This window comes from Lissotriton helveticus, chromosome 5_1, assembly GCF_964261635.1.
Source record: "Lissotriton helveticus chromosome 5_1, aLisHel1.1, whole genome shotgun sequence".
Lineage (NCBI taxonomy): Eukaryota > Metazoa > Chordata > Amphibia > Caudata > Salamandridae > Lissotriton > Lissotriton helveticus.
The window spans coordinates 1,216,674,282-1,216,698,417 of NC_136065.1; positions in this window are offsets into that span (position 1 = coordinate 1,216,674,282).

Here is a 24,136-nt window from a genome sequence, read left to right on the forward strand (position 1 = left end):
ACGACGAGTTACTGCTAGGTCCTCCGATCATCTACATGCCCCCTCCTTATGCCCCCTGCCAGCCACTGGCACAGCACCTACCAGTCCTGAGTGCGGGCGAGGGTGACCCTAGCGCTAGTGCCCCGGCTCTTACGGCCTCCGCACCAGCCACATTGGTAACAACATCAGATGAACTCGAGACTGGCAAGCAGCCAACAGCCAGACCAAATAGGTTGAGCAAAGACGAGCGGGATGGGATTGATAAGATAGCAAAGACACTGGTAGAACGGAAGGAGAGCGAAGAATATGCGATGGATATGTACAATTCACATGCCGGTAGCCACAGACGGCATTTCATTTTACGGTTCAGCTTCCACACCCTGAACGCATATGAGGATAGGTATCAAACTAAGGGTCCTGCTAAACTGACGGCTCTATATAGAAAGGTCGATGTAGGAGATGGGACTGAACATGATGTGACGGACCTCTTCATGCAAACGCTTGAGGTCTTCCGCCACCTCACTGAACAGAAACCAGAGGTCAAGATCACAGTCTCTGAAACGGCTGAGCCCCCATTAGAAGTAGCCAACACTATGATGCCTATCAGAGAAGCCGCCCCCTACTGAGTTCCCCCAAGAGGTCAGGGAACAAACGACGATATTAACCACGCAGATGCAAAAGGGAGGGTTGTGTACAACTGGGTTTATCAACCATGGGATCGACAAGACATTTTAACCTTTAGGCAAACCCTGCCCGATTTAAGAAAGAACCCGACAGCATTTTATACCGAACTAAGTACAGCCTTGGGCTCAACCATAATGACTCTAGCGGACATTGATTTGTTTTTTGGGTTATGTCTGCCGGCTGACGTGTGGAAGCAAATCCGGAAGGCCAACCACACAGATCTGTTCGGACATACCTGGAATCAACTCAGTGAACTAGATAGGCAGCGAGAGCCCGGTAAGAAACCTGTAAAAGACATACTGGAACTCCCGGACAAAATAGTGCAGAAGCTAAAGACATTGATCCCAGAGAAAAAGGTAGACTGGTCGATAGTCACGGCTTGCCGTCAGAAACCCCAGGAAGACGTATCAGAATATTTCTCCCGATTTGAGACAGTGTTCTCCGACTACAGTGGCCAAGACATGACCACCGCAACCGGACAACACCTATTCGTGCAAAACTACGTAAAGGGGCTATTACAAGAGGTCTCCCAGAAGTTACAGACAAGCGAGAGTAGTTGGGGGGCCTCCAAACCTGCAGCTATCCTTCAGATGGCTCAGTATTACGAACACCAAAAGAACGAGAACGAGAGGGCGACTGAGAGAAAGAAAAAGGACTTAAAAGAACGAGTGATGATTGCTCAATTACAGGGAGTGACTAGAGGAAGGGAACAGTATAGGGGAAACTACCAGTTGAATGCCCCTAGAAATCCACCCCCTAGAGACCGCACACCCACACCCGGCGCTCCACGAACAGACCTCGATGAGAACCAGTGTGCGTTTTGCAAAGGATTTGGCCACTGGAAGTCTCAATGCCCGGTCCTCCGAGAAACGATTAAGAATAACGAGACAAGGGACATGGCAAATGGCCCCAGGACAAGAGGGCAGGGACGAGGGCACACCCACGACACCAACAGTAACCGACCTGGCAGACCGAACACATTTGACCGCCCCCAACAGAATCAGTGCCAACAGTCCGGCTGCGACAATACTCACGACTTTGCATAGGACTGCCAAGGGCGAGGGAGGGATCCAGTCGAGCTCTGTGTTGACCAGCAAGGTCCTTACGTCACCGCTAAGGTCCTGGGTACAAAGTCTCCATTTTTGGTAGACACTGGAGCGACACGTAGTGTATTATCAAAGCGACTGATTCCAAGGGCACCCTTGTCTGGCTCACACATTACATCGATAGGTTTCGATGGAACGCCCTCCACTAATCCCCTGTCTGTACCTATCTCCTTTGACCTAGGAAACAACCCCACGGACACAACATTTCTGCTCTCCTCCAACTCCCCTGACGCCATTATGGGTATTGATCTACTAAAACATTTCCGAGCTACTATTAGGTGTTCCCCAGATGGAGTCCGAGTCATCCTGTACGACAACCCGAGCATGTCCAGATCCTGCCCCGCACGACATATGTACTCTATCACTGATGCTGACCTAACCTTGCTCGACACCCTATCCCTGTACCTGTGGGCCAGAAACGACTCGGATGTAGGACGAATGATGATCGATCCTGTGCACATGACTGTTCGACCAGACACCATACTCCCGAAACTCCCACAGTACCGGATATCGCCCGAAGGCGAGAAGGCATTGGTAGCGATTATTCAGTCCCTGGTAGATGCAGGAGTGGTAGAGGAAGTGGTTAGTAATGTTTGCAACAGCCCTATCCTACCCATTGTTAAGAAGCAAGGTGAGGGAGATGAGAAAGCGTACCGCTTCATCATCGACCTGCGAGAAGTCAACAAAGTGGTAGTGCCACAGTACCCCGTAGTCTCAGACATCACCACCATTCTGACCCTCATCCCGTCCACTGCCACCACCTTCACCGTTATTGATCTCAAGAATGCATTTTTCTCTATCCCCATCCATCCAGACAGCCGTTATCTCTTCGGCTTCACCTTAAAAAACCGTTCGTACCGATTTTGTAGAGCTCCTCAGGGCTACACTGAAAGTCCCAGCATCTACAGCCAGGCCCTCAAAAGACAGCTGGACGCCGTCCAGCTACCAGATGGAGTGGTGTTGATCCAATATGTCGATGATATCCTTTTGACGGCCGACACCACTCCACTTGCAATCACGGCCACTATCCAACTCTTGCACTTTCTTGCGGAGAATGGCCACAAAGTCTCCAAAAAGAAACTGCAGTTCTGTCAACCTCAAGTGACATACCTAGGCCATCTCCTGTCCAAAGAAGGGAGGAAACTTACACCCGACCGAATCCAAACCATCCTAGACACCCCCATCCCAAAAACACAGAAGCAAGTCCGTTCATTGGTGGGCCTTACCTCTTTTTGCCGACAATGGTTACCAAATTTCAGTCTCGTCATAAAACCCCTACTTTCCTTGTTGGCCAAAGATGTTCCCTTCCCACTCCCTTGGACCCCCGTATGCCAAGCGTCCTTTAAGGAGTTGCGAGACGCCCTTTGCTCGGCACCCGTCCTAGGAACGCCAGATTACTCCAAGCCCTTCTCTGTCTTCACTCACGAAAGGGAGGGATGCGCATTGTCTGTTCTAATTCAGCCCATCGGCTCCAAACAACGCCCTTGTGCCTACTTCTCTGCCACTCTTGACCCAGTCGCCAGAGCTTTACCTGCCTGCCTTCGAGCAGTAGCCGCCGCTGCTGTCTCTATCCGTCAGAGTGAGGGAATTGTACTTTCAAACTCTCTCACGGTGTTAGTACCCCACGCAGTTGACACCCTTTTGAACCAGACCAAGACTCAACACCTGACTAGTGCACGACTGACGGGATACGAATTGACTCTACTTGCACCCCATATCACTCTTAAGAGATGCACGACTTTGAATCCTGCTACACTGTTGCCCTTGCCTGAAAATGACCCCAATGTGCCCCCTATACACGACTGTGTGACCCTCACGGACGAACAGACCAGGAGTAGAATTGACCTCCGAGACATTGCTTTTACAGACCCTGATGGAGAACTATGGGTAGACGGTTCTTGTATCAAACTCCCCGACGGCAGCACCTCAGCTGCCTATGCGGTGACGACAGCCCGAACAGTAGTTGAAACAGCCCGTATAACGCAACGATCCGCACAGGCGGCAGAACTAATTGCTCTCACACGAGCATGTATCATAGCAGCAGGAACCACAGCGAACATTTACACGGATAGCCAGTATGCCTTCGGGGTGGTTCATCATTTTGGGCTCTTGTGGAGGGAAAGGGGATTCCTGACGTCCCACGGCACACCCATTCTCCACGGAGATCTAGTCTCCGCCCTAATTGAAGCAGTTCTCCTCCCCGAACGATTAGCAGTGATCAAATGCCAGGCACACAAGAAGGTGACGGACTTAGTTGGACAGGGAAACGCACTGGCCGACATCACTGCCCGAACCACAGCTGAGAATAGGACGACGACACATATGTATGTGACCAGGTCACAAGCAGAAAAATGGACTGACGCTAGGGAAACGATTAGGGACATCCAGTCGGCCAGCACACCTCACGAACTGACTGAGTGGGCACGGGTGGGTTTAAAGGACGACGAAGGCTGCTGGCGGACAAAAGACACAAACAAGTGGTTGCTGCCTGACTCATACTTGATCCCCATACTGACTATGGCACACTCCCCTGCACACATAGGTTCTGGCCCCATGAGTGAACTCATTTCCAAAGTCTGGCACAACAACAAAATCCCCGACTCAGCCAAACGCCTGGTCCAGCAGTGCCTTATCTGCCTACAACACAACCCTGGGAAAGGAACTGTGGTACCCCGGGGAGGGTTTGGGACCCCCGACCACCCCTTTGAAGTCCTTCAGATGGATTACATCCAGCTGGAGAGATGCCAAGGCTTGAAGTATGTACTAGTCATTGTATGCGCCTTCAGCAAATGGGTGGAAGCCTATCCAACCCGTGATAACACTGCCATGACTACTGCCAAAGTACTACTGAAAGAGTTTTTCCCTCGCTACGGCCTCTGTCGAATTTTATGGAGCGACAATGGCCCCCACTTCATACCTGAAGTTATCCAACTAATCTTGAAGGGGCTGGAGGTAAAGCAAAGGTTCCATGCGGTCTTCCATCCCCAATCCGCTGGCCTAGTTGAGCGACACAATGCTACACTGAAACTGAAACTGTCAAAAATAGTGGCCACCACAGGACTCAAGTGGCCAGATGCCCTCCCACTGGCATTGCTATCGATGCGCTCCACTCCCACTAAGCACCACTTGACCCCCTACGAGGTGGTGTTTGGGCGACCAATGAACCTCTGGACTGCCCCCAAACCAACCTCCATTCACGACGTCCCCGACGTCCTGCTGTCAGATTATTTGTGCAAATTAACTAAAACGTTGTCTGTCATTCATCAACAGGTGCAGCAGGCCATCCCCGATGCTTCCAGGGGCCCCGGTCACGATATCCAACCGGGAGATTATGTTCTAGTCCGGAACTTTTAACGGGCGAAGAGTCTGGAACCCCGGTGGACGGGCCCCTGGCAAGTACTGATCACCACTCGGACGGCTCTTCGAGTGGAGGGAAAAAGGCACTGGCTGCACGCCCACCATTGCAAGAAAGTCTCCTCGACCCTGGCCACGACAGAAAACGTCGACACCCAAGAAGAGCTCCTGAACAAAGACCGGCCATCACTGAACTGCTATCCTGATACCGAGGCACTTGAACTTACAAAATTCTCTGATCCCACTGTGCCATCCCGGGAAGGGTATTTCCTGCGTCGAAAGGGGGGAGCTTCGGCTAAGTAGACCACGGACTAAGTTAAAATCTCAGAACGGTGGCCTAAAACAACCAAGGGTCACCCGGAGAGAAGCTAAACAAAGTCTGTGGTTCTGCCCACTACCGAGCACCTTGAAGATGATGGAAGCGCCAGACAAGAAGATGATGGAAGCGCCAGATAAGAAGATGATGGACGCAACCGGAAATACCCACTATAGGAACCCAAAGGCTGACAATTTGCACAGATCAAAGACAATCGCCTTCTTCATTGTCTTCCTCTTTTGCCTCCTCCTCATGACTTCCTTCTGGATCTTGGAGGACAGCACACCCGCTCATCAGATATTGCTGACCACTGCACAGCCAACCACCATGAAAGAGCATCACCTGATCTCCCTTTCGCCTCAGCTCCGAGAAAGGCGTAAGGAGTTCTGGAACAATTCCTTTGTGCAACTGTTGCACCAGCACAACCTTGCTACTAATGCCACGAACTGCTGGATCTGCGGGTTGCTCCCGCATGCCACTGAACACTCCATACCTTTCATCCCTTCTCCTTTCTCAGTTCACGGCTCCTGCCTCGCCTGGTTGATCCTCTTGCAGGAGAGCCACAAGGACAACGCCGCTTCTGGTCAGACAGTGTCACACTTCTACTATGGGTTCTGGCTGAACAAAACAGGAGGAACGTCTGCCCCCTTTTGTCCTGTGGCCTCAGGTTCCGCCTTCCTTATGAACATCCCTGCCAAAGAAAGAGTCGAAATGCAAGTGCTCCACAATCCAGCCAGACCCACCTTCTCCCACCTGCGGAAGCAAACGGCTGCCACCCTGACCGTGGCCCTGTCTGTCATCAATGTCACAGGACTCGTGTGCCTCGAAGGCCAGGGAACGCAGCTGGTGGGTCACAGTTCCTGCCACATCACCAGAACATTGGTCTCAGTTGACCCCCCTTCCTTTGTTGCTTCTCCGAATATGTACTTTGTTTGTAGCACCAAAGCTTACACCTGGCTCCCGAAAGGTTGGAGGGGTACGTGCTACATCGCCTTCATTCTTCCTCCCACGTATGTGGCCTCAGCCTACCATCACCGGCAAAAGCGCGCCGGAGACGTTGGACAAGCCGACTCCACCGGAGCACAGTTCCTGGATGCAGCGAAGGGACTTGTTCCTCTGTGGGGACCAATGGCAAACAGCCGCGCTATCCGACACCTGACTCAGGCAGTAGAAACAACCATTAACATCACGGCTGGCATCCTCGCTAACAACACGGCTGAGCTTCAGGCAGTCCGCCTGGTGGCTCTCCAAAACCGCCTTGTTCTAGATGTGATTCTGGCCGACCGTGGAGGAGCATGCCGCATCATCGGCTCCAGCTGTTGCACCTACGTGCCAGATAACTCGCCTTCAGTCTACAAAGCAATTGAACACCTCCACAGACTATCCTCAGAGGTTCACCAAGAGCAAGGAGGGTGGCCGCTTGGAGGCTGGGTTTGGGACACTTTGAAGGACTGGGGATGGAGGTTGTTTACATTTATATTGATACCAGTCGTGGTACTGTGTGGGTGCTGCTTAGGTATTCAATGTCTGCCACCTTTGTGTTCACTCATTTCTAACTGTATGTGCCCTAAGACTTTGGACTTTAGAACTGAACACATGAGTCCCCTCTATGAGATAGAAATACGTGGTCTTATGGGGATAGATCCGAATTGACCAGCTGGCGAGACATGTTGAAAGGGAGGACTGTGGAATTTTAGTTCGTGAACTGAACATCATCTGCGCCATCTTGTCCATTCCTCAGACCCACGTATGAACATACACGATAACCATTTTAGGTACCATGGTCTCCCTGTTCACGATCGATCATCAGCGCACTTCCCTGACCCTGCAAGCCTCCACCATGCACTCTGGCTGACCTGGCACCCACATGCGCAAGTCATGAACCCTCCTCTTCCACATGACTCTGTCTCTAGGAATCACACCCCGCGCCTGACCAACACCTCCTTTCCTTCCATGAATACCCCTCTTTTGATAAACCCTCCCTCTACGCTCGATTATCCACACTGATCCTTTCTTTCATGAATACCTCTCCTTTGATGACCCCTTCCTCTGAGCCCGATTGTCATTACGAACCGCTGGTCATCCCTTGGCCTGAGGATACAGTTTATTGCCCACTACTGTATGCACTCGACCCTTTTCAAAGGAGCTACTATTGATCATGAGCTCCCCACCCCTTGAGATTCGATCAGGCGCACACATTCCAAAGGAATCGGCGAAACACTCAGCTGCGTGATAGCCCCCTCCTGTTGTATGGGGGGTGAGGACCTCTACTGTAGCCACGTGTTGGAATGAGCCGGAACCGGGGGGGGGGGGGGTACCGAGGATGTCATTTTTCACTACTTCACAATGTCTTGATTGTAATAAAGAGTGGTCACATGTCATAAACCAGTGTATAAAAGGCCAGGCCTCAGAAAGGCTGTCAGAGAGCACCTCGAGACGATACCTTGTTGTCCGATCTGATGTGTTCTGCTCCGTCGGAATAAAACGTGTTTCCTGTCTTCCTGTCTCCAGCGCCTGCCTCTTTATTTGATAAATCTTCATAAGGTATTAGAGGCGTTTAACGCCCGGCAAAATTACTTAAGAGACATCGACTAAATCGCCTGACCATAATACTGATCTTCTTCACAGGTGGTGAACAGGCAGTCGGCTCGGGACCCGCAGGTTCTGAAGTTGATGAGGGTGTTTGTCTTGCGCTGCTTGGAGAATGACATACTGTTTCAGGCGCGCCACGTTCCAGGAGTGGACAATGACATTGCCGATGCTTTGTCTCGTTCACAGTGGGAGAGGTTCCATGGGCTAGCCACGGCAGCGGAGGAAGTCAGGACGCCGGTGCCGGAGGACCTGTGGTCGGTGGGCGAGGCCGGATTTTCAGCTGGTGAAGACGTCGGTAGCAGTGTCCACGTGGAAGGCGTACGAGCTAGCGTGGGAGGAATTCCTGCAGTCAGGTGCGGTGAGGCAGGGGGACCGGTGGCGGCGCGAGGAACAGGTGGTAAGGTTCATGCTGGTGCTCATGGATAGAGGGCTGTCGCGGGTGTCCATTGCGGGCAAGTTGTCGGTGGTGGCGTTCATGGGAAAGTTGTGGTGGGGTTACCCCCCGTCGGCGGGTGAATTGGGGACCCGGCTGCTGGAGGGGTGGGCAAGAGAGCGTGGTGCGAAGGTGCGGCTGCACCACCCCATCACGGTGGAATTGCTGGAACGAGTAATTAGCGCGCTCCCGGCAGTGTGCAGGGATGAGGGCGAGGCGGTGCGGTTTTCTACCTTGATGTCCTGGCTTTTCTTTGCAGCGTTTCGAGTGTCGGAGTTGCTGGGCGCAAAGGGGAGGCGGGGGTGTTGTAGGGGGAGGTGGAGGTGTGAGCTCAGGAGGTGGCGGTGCATTTGCGGCGCTCGAAGACGGACCAGCGGGGGGTCGGGACCTGGGTGGTTCTGGGACCGGGCGGCCGGGAGGGGGTGTGCCCGGCGGCGTGGGGAATGAGGTTGATGGCAGGCGGTGGCGAGAAGGAGGGGGAGGTTTTTGGTCGGGATGGGGGTGACGGAGTGACGGCGTCTCAGGCTTTGGGGGTTCTGCGGCGCGCCCTGTGGTACATCGGTGAGGACCCTCTGGCTTTCGGGACGCATTCCTTTCGGATCGGGGCGGCAACGGAGGCGGCACGGAGGGGTTGGGGTAAGGAGGAGATACAGAGGCTGGGACGGTGGAAGTCTGATTGTTACAGGACGTATGTGCGGTTGAGGGAGGCGGAAGGGGTGTTGTAACAGTGATTCCCGATTTTGATATGTGTGTCTTTGCAGGTGCTGTGGCGGGGCCGGAAGTGGCTGTTCTGAATTTATATATTGTGGGACACTCATTCGTCAAGAGGGCAGAACAGGCGGAGTGGGACAGGCATCGGACACTCAATTTGGGATTGGATGTGGGGCTGTATCGTTGTCATTGGCGTGGGAAAGGGGGTAGGCGTTGGCATGAGTTATTGCCCTTGTTGAACACGGTGGTGAGAGGGGGGGTGTGCCCAGATGTAGTGGTGATTCATCTGGGCGAGAACGATTTGGTGCAGTGCAAGGGGCTGGCGCTGCTCAAGCAGATGAAGAGGGACCTGAGGGAAATTAAGAAGCAATGGGCGGGCTGTCATATTATCTGGTCTGAGTTTATTCCCAGGCGGGTGTGGAGGGGGGCGGAGCACCCAGGGGCCATAGACAGGGCAAATTAATCGGGAGATGCGAGAATTCTGTGCCAAGGAGGGGGTGGGGAGGATGGAGCACCCGGAGTTGCGCTATGGCGCGGTATATTTTTTCCGGGAGGATGGGGTTCACCTGTCCAGGTATGGCATGGAGTTGTACTTAGTCCAGCTGAGGGAGGCTTTGGATGGGGTGTTGGGGGTGCTCAGGTATCCCAGGAGGCAGGAGTCCTAAGGTGGGGTTCGAAAGTCATAAGCGACTTTCGAGTGGCGCTTTCCTAAGGAGATAGGGTGGTTTTGCTGGAGGCCTGGGACTGTATGGTAGGCGGGGGTGAGGTCATGGAGGTCACTGTGGCATTCAGTAGAGGGGTAGGTTGCTGAGTGGATGTGTTGTATTTCAGTTGCAATGTTGGGGTTTAACTTTAAGGGTGGGGGTGGGGGTGGGGGATGTCAGGCAGTTGTTATTTAGTGAGCAGTAGTTTTGTTCGGCACAGGCCAGGTGGGATTGTGTTGTAGGTGCACCTGATTCCAATAAAGCGGCCTTTTCCACACATTTTGGTTGTCTGTGTCAGTGCTTCCCCCCCTCACCTACTGGTGTGCCCCAATGGGCATTTGGGGGGGTGGCCGACCAGCGGGAGGCTCTCCCCCCCGGGGAAGTTTGGGGCACCAGGGGAGGGGGGGGGGAGGAAGAAGCTTGACCCTCGGGGCTCGCCGTAGTTGGCGTTTTTGGGCTGGTTTTGGGCTGGTTTGGCTTCATGGGCTAGTTTGGGCTGGCTGGGTATTTAACCGGCCATTTTGTGTCACTGCACACTGTTCGTGGTGCAGTGACACAGCAGCCAGGGCCATAGTCAGTTTCTTGGTTCCCGCCCACCCTCCCTATACTTTTATTTTCCCTATGGTTCTGGGGTGGTGTGGTTGGTCCTGGTCTTGAGGGGTTTTGTTGGTCGAGGCTGCACTGGTTAGGGTTACAGTTGTGTTGTCGCTGGAACAGGTGCGGTTGCTGGGGGGCGCTTTCCTAAGGAGATAGGGTGGTTTTGCTGGAGGCCTGGGACTGTATGGTAGGCGGGGTGAGGTCATGGAGGTCACTGTGGCATTCAGTAGAGTAGTAGGTTGCTGAGCGGATGTGTTGTATTTCAGTTGCAATGTTGGGGTTTAACTTTAGGGGTGGGGGTGGGGAATGTCAGGCAGTTGTTATTTAGTGAGCAGTAGTTTTGTTCGGCACGGGCCAGGTGGGATTGTGTTGTAGGTGCACCTGATTCCAATAAAGCGGCCTTTTCCACACATTTTGGTTGTCTGTGTCAGTGCTTCCCCCCCTCACCTACTGGTGTGCCCCAAGGGCCAGTTCCAACACCAAGTAAGATCTAAAAATCTGTGTAGATTTGTAGAGCCCTGTGCCCCCCATACTGCTCTCAAACACAGATCTGCACTCTGAAGTCTAAAGTTAATGAAGGTAGAGTAAGGTGCTAGAACTGAAAAACAGCAATACATCCCTCATTACTACCCTCGTGCCATCTGTGCTGCTGTCAGAGAAATAGGAGCTCTATAAATTATGTTCTTATCTAAGAGAATTTGACTGCATTACAGTGACATGTGAGGGCCCTAGAAAGGTCAAGAAAGCTATATTGCAGTTGACTGAGAATATCTCTGGCTGGATATATAAACAAATAAACATTTGCAATGCAATAGGTCTCGCATTTACGAGAGTTTGAGCTATTGGCATTGTAAATGACAATAGCTTAAATTCTTGCAAATGCAGTATATATTGAATTGCAAATATATTTTGTTTACAAGCGCCCCATGCTGCGCTTTCACATTAATAGAGGCCATGCCCCATTCTTTAGACGAGCCGCATCTAAAGAAAGGGGCGAGGCCGCCATTAAAGTGAAAGCGCGGTATGGGGCGCTTTTACCCAAAAAAGCATTTGATTGTCAACTTGACAAACAAATGCTTTTTTTGTAAAAGCGCCCCATGCTGCTGTTCCACTTTAATGGCGGCTGCAGGCCTTTCTTTAGATGTGGATTGTCTAAAGAAAGGGGTGTGGCCTCTATTAATGTGAAAGCGCAGCATGAGGCAATTGTAAACAATATCAAAAAAGTGAATAACTAGTTAAAAAAACATGCTGCCGCATTCTGTGGTGCAAATAAACCAAAGCCACGGCTCCCACTGTGGTATGCCGTGCTATAAATAAATATTTATAAAGCGTTAGGAGAGAAAACAATGTAATGAAATAGTGCTCAGAAGCTGTAATTAAAGCCTACTGAGTTACAACACACGTAAGAAGTCTAGTCCTTGTAGGAGGTTGCAAGATGAGACAAGGCAGTACTGAGGAGGGACTACTATGCCTATTGTCCAATGAAAAGCCACATATTACATTACAAAGGACAATGACACAAGCCAATGAAAAATATGGGCAGAGAGTGGGCAGAGCTTCAAGTTCAGCTTCAAGTTCATACCGGAATACAGCATGCCTCACAAGGCAACGCATGCGCTGCTCAGGCTCGACCTAAAAAATCTGCACTGCATAGAGGGGACACCCTTTCTTTCATGTGGCTCTCTGTAGTGCTCTGGAAGCTCTTTCTTAGGTTAATCACATCAAATCTGCAGACAGCTGCACTGCCAAGCCAGATATGTTTGCCAGTTTCAAGTTTATTGTTTGATTACTTAAAATCATTACAAAATGTTAAAACCGTATGACTCACGTATACATATATGAATTTAAAAAGGAGCGGAAAGGGGAACTTTGATTATTACAACAGCAGTGCAATAATCTAGCAGTAAAATTGAATGAAATTTAAAAGTTGTCCGAATGTGCGTTTATCTCTTACAGATCAGCTCTTTAAATAACATGGCAGTCACAGAGTGGTTTTAAAAAAAAAGTTTAAATAGGGGAAATAAGTCAATATGACAGCTGGTTTTGGAGAGCTGAACGTGGTGTCCATGTAGACCTTGCGGGTGTCCTGTGGCTGCTTGGGTTTTTATTACAGGGTGATGTCTGGGCCAAGCCAGATATGAAAAGCATGCATAACACAAAACACACACTAAGGAGCAGTAAAAGTCAGGATAACATTAATTTCACCTAACATACACAAAGATTTTCACAAAACCGATAACAGCGCAATATTATTGCCAGCTCTCCTTCGTTTAATGTTAGTTTTCCATGCACCCTCAATGGTGAAACTATCAAAAAAGAATGTTGCCTGTGCATGGAATAGCCATGTAGGCATTGCTCACTCATCCTGGACCGAAGAGCTCAAAAGACATCTCCTGCCAGCCTAAATCAGGTTAATGCATATCTGTTACCCAACAAGATCTAGTAGTTAAGGAAACTTCCTTAACCATCCAGTGCTTTCCTGAAAGTGGCATATCAATTCAACAAAATATTCGAAATAAATAAAATAAAAAGGACTGCACATTGTTTTTGTTGGTTTGAACAGTCCTATGTCGACCGCTTACCTCAACCATCCTTCCGATCCATATATCTAAAGACATGGCTGTGGTGTCGAGAGTCCTTGGGAAGGTGCATCTGGTGGAGTAGCCAGGACACTTCAGAGCTTTCTTGGGCTCCCATTAGACACCATTGGATAGGTAAGCAATTCTCAAGTTGCAAGATGCCACCCCCATCCAGTCAGAGGCAACCCCAGGTGCAGTGGCCACAGATGTCTGGTAGTGGGTAGCTGTGATCGTTTAGAACTGGTCTTTCTCAAGTGCAAGCCATGTTGTGAAGCCCAAGGCAGACATTCATCGAGTCCCCTGCCTTCAATAACTGGACCTGAGTCTGTAAGATTCCTTGCTGCAGACACCATCTTCTTCCACCATCCCAATGACTTTCTCAGTGGTGCATAGAGTTTGGACCTGTGTGTTGTTGAATAGTCTCTGTTTCCTGGTGGTTGGGTTATGGTCGCAGGAAATCAGCCATGTCCTCAGGGGTAACCACAGGTACCTGTGGGGGAGGCGGAGAGTCATACATGGATAGAATAGCGCATAGAGGTGCGGTGCTAGCTGCTGCAACACATGATTATAGTTCCTTTATTTGGGTACTTGGATTGATGCCAAGGATCTACTACCAGACTGATTGAATGTTTCATCCTGAAACCTAGGAAGACTTTGGAGGATGCAGTGAATGCTGGTTTATCAGTTATAATCGATAATGGGGCACCGGTGCAGTTTTAAGACGGAGAGGGGTATGTACACAACAGCACCCATAGCATGGGAGGTACCACTAATATTACTGATGTCCCTATAGATCCATCAAATGTACTGTCTTGTCCAGGGGAAGGCAATGTGCCCTTCCAGATGGGGTCAGAGTGTATCTGTGACATGCCACGCCGCCTTGATCACGGGTGACACACGAGTGCGGTTCTATTGACTCTGTTGAGAGTACCAGTGACATAGCTGATTTACAAGGGCGGACACTGCCTGCCTGTGACGTGATTCAGAGTGGTGATACGAGGTCTGACCAGGAGTGGTAGGTTGCTAGCAATGGATCATTGAGAATCTCTGTACACATTCATGTTTCCTGTGGTCACAGGGGTCTTCTATGCAGGACTTTTTGTGGCCTTTCTCCGTCTGATTGTTAGCAGCGAATGTATCCTGAATGACAATGAGATTGAGTTTTTCTCACGGGTTATCAACATCAGAATAGCCCGTAGCCCATTGGTATTCATGGCATCGTTTCAGTGTGGGTTCAGTTATGCCAGTGAGTTGCCCTGTTGATGTATGCAGGTGCACGTGTGCATCACCCTGCAGATTCATTCTGGAAGTTTCTGGTGTAGTGTGGGATTCCTTTGAGGTGCGCACTGCTCCCTGGATCTGTATGATCCCGGCTGCTGTGCTCTATTCTCTTTTTGACACTGACTGTGTGTGCTTGCTCAGACAAAAAACGCTTTCATCCACACATTTATAGATCTGTTTTCCACTTTTTCTTACTACAAACTAATTTATAGGCGTTTATTTTTGGATCTGATTCTTATAAAGAATTCTTTGTGTGATGTCGTTTTATCAGATGCGTCTGCAGGTGGTTAAGCGGAAGTGTTAGGTTTTTTCCTTAATTTGCTTCGGTTGGTTGTGTGCTATGTATTTGCTTTCGTTAGTGGGTGTTGTCTGACAAATGTGCCTTTTTTCTCTGGATGTAATAGTCCCATCTGGATGTAGGAAGACTTTGTATCTAGCGCATTTAGGACCATTTGCTTCCCATAACAATTACAGAGGATATGGGACTGTCTTGCTAAAGCTTAGCAGCTAGATGCATTGAAATGCAGGAACATAAATATACAACTCAGAATACTACACTTATTTCATCGCATTGTTTATGCTTATGGCTTTGCGTTATTGGAGCTTGTACGTGTACCCAGACAAAGCTCGAATACATACATGTATACGTGAGGGAGACAGGAAACACACGACCTTGAAGTTAGAATCAGTGATGTACACATTACTTGGAAGTCATTTGCGAATTACAGCCGCATTCAGCATCATGTGTCCCTTCGTCGGCCTAACCCTCATTAGGAAATGTCATAGTGAAATGTGCAGTTTGACTAACAATTCTAAAAAACACACCAGCCAAAAATACGAGTATGAAAATAATGCAGGGTGTCAAAAAGACACGATATTTATTAGTAAAGAAAGATCTGAAAGCAATCCTACCACAAAAGTTTAACAAGTTGTTCTTACCAGTAGGAATGCGCTTCTTGTATGTGAATGATGGCAGAGACCTGGAGTAGTTTAGGTTTCTGTGAGTGATGGCACAGGCGGTGTGTGCTTGGCATGGGTGTGAATGATGGAAGGCTCGGTGTGAGTGTTGTCAAAAACGTTGGGTCTGTGTGAGTTATGACAAAGGATGTGAGCAGTGAGTCTGTGTATGTCATGATCATGGCAGACAGTGTGCTCCATACATGGCATTACGAGTGATGGCAGACAGAGGGTGAGGTGTTTTCCCTGTGGCGTTTGGGCTCTGTGAGTGATGGCAGACAGGGGTGTGCTTTAAATCTGTGTGAGAACTGGTCTCTGTGAGTGATGGCAGAGAGAATGTGTGTGATACTGTCTGTGTGAAGACCGGTCTCTGTGAGAGATGGCAGACACAAGTATGCTGTTAATCTGTGTGAGGGTTGGTCAGTGAGGGATTGCAGATATAGGGTGTAATATTCGTGTGACGGTTGGTGTATGTGAAAGTTTGTGAGTGGGATGGCAATCACAGGGCACGCTATTGGTTGGTGTGAGGGTTAGTCCGTGTGGGGGATGCCATACATAGGTTGTGCTATCGGTCGGCGTGAGGGTTGCTCTGTGTAGAGGGATGCCAGACACCGGGTGCGGTATTAGTTTCTGTCAGGGTTAGTCTGTGTGAGCTATGGTAGAAACGTTGTTGGACTGTGTAGCCGATGGCAGGCATGGGGCGCGCTATTGGTCTATGATTGACAGCAGGCTGGAGTAAAACTCCACTGTGAGGCGACTCGAGCTGCCTTTGATTCCGGTCACGCGCACACGTGTGATTACAAGCCCGGAGCAGGAGCCGCGAAGGCTGCACTGGTGACAGCACAGAGCTCGTAGCGACATGCTCCGACACGGTGTTAATATACCGACTATGTCTCCAAAAACCGCTCCCGGCATTTGGTCATTCAGTCTCAAAATATTCTCAGCACTGCCGGTGTGGAGCATCGGACTGTGCAGCTGCGCGCATAAACCATCCTACAGCAGGAATGCACGTTTATCCCATCTCTCTGCAGCGATGCATGCGACACTGCAGTGCATCAGGTGTACACCTCCCAACTGCAGCACCGCACATATATATATATACAGGGCACAAGTCCTAACTAAAGAAGTGGGGGGACGCTCCAAAACAGGAAGTGACGTCACGACAGGAAGTGACGTCACGAAAGGTAACAACATAGAAGTGGGGGGACGCTCAAAGACATGGAGTGACGTCACAAACGGAAGTGACGTCAGGAAAGGTAAAAATTAGAGCACTTCTTTCTCACACATCTGCACTTCCAAAACACATTTATGTAAATTAGTCCTATAGTGCAGTACATATATGTCGAACAAAGAGAGCCTTGAATTGAAAATGTATTTTGAACAAGAGTAAAAAACAAGATGTTTATGTAATTTCACAGGCAGCCTTGCACTGTGGACCCAAGGGTTTTTTGCAGGGTGTAGAATCAACTCTTGCAATGTTATTTGAGCAGTCCTAAACACATCTCTGTTAACATGGCATTACATACATCACATATGCCTGTCACATTAGTGAGTCAGTTAAAAACGTAAAAAGCCGTACCTGTAGGCTGTTCAAAGAGCCCTTCCCAGGTGGAGGGTGGGGAGGGGATGTAGCGTTTTTTTGTGAATAGCTTCCCATGTGCCTACTATGCTCGTAGCTACAGCTTCTATCGGGAACAGTCAGAGGTGGGACCGCGGGGCGTTCCCTCTCCGTCTTTATATTGGTTATGTTTTTGCATGCAGTTAATGGCAAGAACACACTTTATTCCTCAGCAAGGGCATCTTTGCAGGGGGGACGGCGTCCACCCGGTAAAATACATTTAAATAAGTGGGCGGACGCCGTCCACCTGCGTGGTACCCCGACTTGAGCCCTGTATATATATATATATATACACAGGGGCGGCTGGTGACATTTGAAAGTGGTGAGGCGTAAACTAATTTGCATATTGCACCGCAGCGAGCACAGCGAGCGAGCGAGCCCGAACCACCTTGCATCCATCCATACATCATTCATGCATCCACCCATCCATCCATCCACCAATTCTGCATCCATCCTGCATCCATCATTCATTCATGCATCCACCCATCCATCCAGCATCCATCATTCATTCATGCATTCACCCATTCATCCATCCTGCATCCATTCATGCATCCACTCATCCAGCCATCCACCCATCCATCCTGCATCCATCCATCATTCATTCATGCATCCACCCATCCATCCATCCACCCATCCATCCTGCATCCATCCATCATTCATGCATCCATCCATCCACCCATCCATCCACCCACCCACCCATCCATCATCCATCCTGCATCCATTCCTGCATCCATTCATGTGTCCACCCATCCATCCACCCATCCTGCATCCATCATTCATTCATGCACCCATCCACCCATCCATCCTGCATCCATCATTCATTCATGCACCCATCCATCCACCCTGCATCCATCCTGCATCCATCATTCATTCATCTACCCATCCACCCATCCTGCATCCATCCTGCATCCATCATTCATTCATGCATCCACCCATCCATTCATCCACCCATCATTCATCCTGCATCCATTCATGCATCCACCCATCCTGCATCCATCATTCATGTATTTTTATGACCATATAACTTGCACACAGCTTGTCAGTGTTTAATACCAGTCTCGAACCTTGTACTCCAGCACCAATGATACATGATTAATATTAATTGTTTTTAAAAACATGTATTTATTCGACACCAATTTCACACCTTAGTCGGAACATCATTTTTATTTGTTTTTTAAAATATCTATTTATTTAACACCAAAGTAAGTCATGTATACATTTTTATGGTTCGATAAGAGGCTCGAACCTGGTTTCCCAGCACCAAAGTCGGCCGTGCTATCCGTCAGGGGTTATGTAACCGGGCTATGTAGTGACCAGCCAATCCTGCGCCAGGATTGGCTGGGGGGGCACCATGACTCCTCGCCCAGTCGCCCTGTGTAACCCCGGGGGCTGCGGCCCGCCCCCTCGTCCTCTCTCTAAGGGGGAATTCACAAGAAAACGATCTGCGCATGCGCGGGCATGTTTGTGCCCAAAAATACACTTGCGCAGCTGCAGCAGCCCGATCCTCCCCCCCCCGCCCCCCCCCCCCCCCTTTGCGCACTCCGGGAAGGTCGGGTGTCTCCCGGTTTCCCGGCCGGCAGATAGCGCGATTTTTAAAAATAATTGTGATTGGCTTCTAGTGAGGACGTGGTGGGTCCATGGGGCTTAGTGGGGCTTCGCCCCTACGCCCCAATGGACGCACCGCGCCTGTATATATATATATATATATATATATATATACAGTCTTACTGTTACACTGTCTGTATATTACTTACTCCCCATTGTGGCACTGTATGTTCATACACTCTATTTCACATACACTGCATGTATGTACCACCTCACTGCAGCAGCGCAACTACATATTGTAGCACCCTAAGTTCTTATATTCTATTTCACATACACTGCATGTATGCACCACCTCACTGCAGCAGTGCACATATGTACCAGCTCCCTGTGGGGCTGCCTTCATGTGACATCCCACTGGAACACTCCATGCACACCCCAGTGGCCACAGCAGTACCTGCTGGTACTATTCCAGGGCATCAATACACGCATATATCAAGGGACTGTGGCACAACACTTACAATCCCATTCCAGCACTAAATGTACAAACAATCCCACCTCAGCACTACCTCGTGCTGACTAGATTCCACCGGGGTACTGCGTATATACACAATCTGATTGCAGCGTTGAGTGGTGCACTACATGCCATAAACCATTCCACCTTGACACCATCTTGTTCAGGAACGGCATCTATAAGGCATCCCACTGGGTCACTTGACACATACACCATACAACTACAGCCTCACTGCCAGTCTACTAATGTATATATGTACAGCCCATGACAGCACGACAATCTTTGCATAGTATGTCGACAGGAAAAGCTGTAAATAGTCTCCAGAGGGACATAAGAGCATTGTAGGGAGCGTAGTTGTATATGTTAGACATAAATAGGTTTGCTGGAAGTTAATACAATACAATACTATAACTGTCCTCTAACACCTGCTTGACATCCTACAATAAGGCTTTCCTACCTTCCATTTCCACTGAAACAGCTGTGAAACTTGCACTTAATTTCATCAAAACTGCTTATCACAGTGTAAGACATTGGGGCTATTGGTTGAGTGGGGTGGAAGCCCCACTCAGGTAACAACTGTAATCCTTGTCAGGGTGAATCACAAAGGTCACTAACTTAACCTATGCTTAACCCTCTGGTAGGTTGGCAAAAAGCATTCAAGCTTAACTTAGAGGCAATGTTTAAAGTATTTATGCAGCACACAAACAGTAGTAAAGTAAAAACACAACACAAGAACAATCTCAAACAAATTAAGACAAACAGCATAAACTGTAATGAATAAAATGATAGCAGAATGACAAATATCCAATCGGTAGAACCAGAGGAAAGCAATTTAAAAGTTTTAAGTAAGTATAGTGCCTAAATTACAAAAGCATCACTCGCAGTCATCTGCTTGTGCTAGTCAGTCACAAGTCACATGTTCAGGCCGACTGTGGTGGAGCATAGACTGGATACAGGGGCCAGATTAGTCCCTCTGAACAAGTTACATTCTCAAAGTCCAGATTGAAGAATTTAATTTGCAGTGGAGAAGTCCAGGATGAGCAGGGACAGAGATGAAGATGGTCGTGAGTAGCGTGATCAGCACGTTAGGTTTGTGCGGGCTGTCATCACTGCACCACGAAGAAACAGTCAGGCATTGTGTACAGTCGTTGCTGGAGATTTGTGTTTGCGGTCACCTTGGGCAGTTGTTGCTGTAGTGCGAAGTGCAGATCTCTCGCTGCCGAACGTTGCTGATGGTTGCAATAGTTCAAAGACTTGGGTTCACCAGAGGTACCCCTTTGCGGTCATCACGGGTGGCAGAGTGTCGGAGGATTACAGGTAAGTAAACATATAAATGAATAAAACGAATTTCGTTGCGTGCACTGCATTGCATTTGGGGATGCAGTGCGAGCAACAAAATTCGTTTTATTTCTTTATATGTTTACTTACCTGTAATCCTCTGTAATCCATAGATTACTACCCCTCACCCTGCCCCGCCCCACGTCACCGCCCGGCAGCTACTCCCACCAACGACCGCTACTGGGTGTGACCCAATTCAAATGAGGGAATCACTTAACCTCGGCTCCTGCGCCGTATGATGGACACAGGCACAGAAGTAAACATGACAGGCGTCCTCAAAAAGGTGGCCCACAGTCAGTGCACACCCTGAGGGTAGCCATTTGGAAATCATTCACTGCACTCACCTGCAGTGGTATCTCTAACCCCTCTTTAAAGTGCAGATGGGTTGCCGCTTGCACTGTGATACACCTAATGGCTTTGCAGCAGGGTCAAAACAGACATTTGTGTACCCTTTCAGTTGGTGAGACTTGTCTGATGTGTCATTCTAAGCCAGTAGTCAAAGGTACTTTAAACCTATTCACCTGGCATTACCCTTGAAATCCTGATGCTAAATGAGCAGGTCTCTGCACCATGCATCCTCAAAGCACCATGAATGCGAGAACCAGTCCTTGCTTCAGCCCTAGCCTGGCTAGATCGGAGTAGCCAGCAAGGCAATCTAGAGGGTGGTCTTGAGCGCCAAAAGGCTAGTCCAAACCCCATTAGGTTAGGCAAGTGCTAAGGCCAAGTCTATACCACCCTTCTTTTGTGGTAACTGCATCACTCACACTAGAAAGTACTACGGTGTATCATCGAGACATTGTGTCCTTAGCTCCTAAATCTCCCGAAAACAAGGCATTACGTTTAACAGTGCTGGCTCGCTGTTTTCTGCTTTTTTGTGAAATAAAACGTATTAATAATAGAAATAATTCCCGAGAAATGCCCCTGTGTATGCTCTGCACTAAAGTTTATAAAGTTGAGCAACTGTAAAGTCAGTCAAGGGTCAATTTCTGCTACTGTGCATGTTCACAGCCTTAGACCCTGGCGAGCATCACATCTTTCAATACTAAATTACATGAATGAGAGCAGGTATGTTATACTGACCAGAACATTCAATTGGCAATATGAGACCTAAACTTGAGCATGCTTTAAATCTTCAGAGGTCAAGATCAGCGATCAGATCACATCTCACTGTCGTGTGAAATCTAAATAATGAACATACTTTTTGAGCAATGTCAGTTTTTCAGTTGGTGACATTAGGACCGGCTTTTGGGCAATGCGACCAGTGTGGCCGCAATGGGCGCAGACCTGGAAGGGGGCGCTGTGTTTATCAATATCTTACGATTTAAAAGCACCTGCTGCAGAGTTCCTTGTGCATCCATATTTCAGGCTGCAAAAAAATTTCAAGATAACTCTTGTGATTAATGTTCTCGCTAGAGAGCGAGATCTAGTTTTGTCTAGTGGCAATGTTGACTCACTTTAAAGTAGCACAGAGGCAGTGCTTAATTTGAGCAGGTGCTTTCAGGTGCTCAGCACCTGTACTTCTTTCACAGGGCCGGGGCTACAATTTCTGAACCTGCAGGTGGTGGTCTCAATAATAATTGTTCAATTCAAAATAAAAAGAATAACATACATTGCATGGTGACTGGCTGGTAAATGTTCATAGGCAGGCTGGCATATGCCTGTCCAGGCAGGCATGATTGTGTATCACCACATTAGTGATGATGTCATCACGCTGATCACTAATCCAAAAAGTCATCGACAAACTATGGCCTGCATTCTATTCCCCGAGTCTGCTGCACCCTGCCACTGCCTGAGTCTAAACCTCCCATTGGATAATTGTAGCTAGGGGCTGTCTCATGATGGAGTTGAAGCAAGGAAGCTGCAAGAGCGCATTTGGAACTTGGGAGTGAGGGCTCTTGAGGAAGAATAAATGAAAGTAAGTGTGGACTTTCCACTTGTTGCGTAGCCAGAGTAGCATATCCAGCAGCCCTGCATTGCTGCTATCCTCAATATGCTCGATGCGACTGTGGCCCAACACAACTTTTGTGCGCCATGGCGTCACCAGTAGAATCTGTGTGCTGCACCCCAGCATGGTAATTGCTGAGCGTGATTGAGTCCAGCAGGCACCACAGGCATACTTAACAGCATTGGCAGCATTACGGCTGGGGACAATGCCTGTGCTGTAGCAGGCAGGATCACAGCAAGATGAGCAGTGGATGCCGATCTCGTCGCCATCACTAGATCTACTAATTACAGGAAGCACTGGCAGTGACATGACCTGCTGGGCTCAAGCAGCTGCCTGTTCTGCAATAAGCCCAGTCATACCACACTGATTAATATATGCAAAAAAGCATTTTCATTTGGTGTTTTTGCACTCGGTGTAGGTAAGATAGTAAAACACTCCATCTTCCGCTTCTTTAGGAATGACAACAGGAAAACGTAGAGTTCAAAATAGCAGGGACATGTACAGGCTGACAGGGGTCACAGGCAGCAGCAGTGTTAGAGATGAGAGACAGCAAGAGTAAAGAGGAGAAGAAACAACAAGAGAGGAGAGAGATAAAACGGAGCAAAGTAGAAAAAAAGGAGGAGAGCAAATCAGATACAAAGAGAAAGCAGCCATGATGTGAAGAAGAGAGCATTAAGAAGAGAGAAGATAGAATGAAAGGATGTGGAGGACAGGACAGAGGAAAAAAAGCAGACTAACAATAAAATGGAGACACAGCTAATCACTGCTAGAGAGTGATAGTAAAGAGCCAAGATCGAGGGGAGAGAGAGCAGAGCATGGATAAGAGTGAAGAGAAAAAAGGGCCAGGGTAAAATGAATACAGGGCAAATCAGAAATACAGGGTGTGACAAAGGTGATAGAAAACAATTAGAGAGGTAAGAGGATAGACTCTTAGAGCAAAGACTTAGGGGACATACAACAGATCAAGGTTAGAAGATAGAGACTGAGGCAGTGAGAGTGTTGAAAGGGGGGCTCACCAGAGGAAGATGTGAGTGGTGGTCTCCTTGGCAAAACTTTCATCACCTGCACTTCTTTTTTTACAAATTAAGCACTGCACAGAGGGTTAATGTTCCTGCTGCAAACAATCAATCAATCAATCATCAGTCAACAAAGCAGTATTTTATGTGGATAGCTGGGTGGCTTAGTAAAGCCAGTCTTTACCAGAGCTTTAAAACAAATGAATTGTATGTGAGGGAGGGGTTATGGAGAGATGAGATGCACTTTTGCGGGTCATAGTGAGGGAATCTGAGGAGGAGGTTCTGGGTGTGGGGGTGTAAAAAAAGCTTGCCACAATGGGCGTCACCAGCGCTAAATCCTCTGGAAGGACCGTATCTAAATTAGTTGGGCAGGGTTCTTTGATTTTCTTTATACTGTTTTTTCCCTTTACCTGCCTTTATCCTAAATCCCGATTGGGAACCCCCTTCTATTGTGTTGTCACCAGCGCTAAAGCCATCCCTGGGTGACACAATTGTAGACAGCTGCTGATTCAAATGGAAATACATTCCAAAATAGGAATCTACTTTTTGAAAAATGTCTTGAAGACTTTACAGATTGCAAGAAGGGAGGCTACACTTTGAACATTTGATGTTTGAGAAAAACAGGGAACTTTCATCAATAGTTGACAAACAACAAAATGTAATTTTACCTCTGATGTGAGAGAACAAAAGTTGGATACTACACAAAGATGGCTGCATCTTTGTCAGACCCTTACAGGATGCTAAAGCCAAGCATCCATTTAAACGGAAAGGTAACATCACTTGGCAAATACACTTTCCTAAGCACATTGACCATCCATTACAGATAAATACACCTGAGAGATCGTTTGCTAAGACGGTCATAACCTGAGG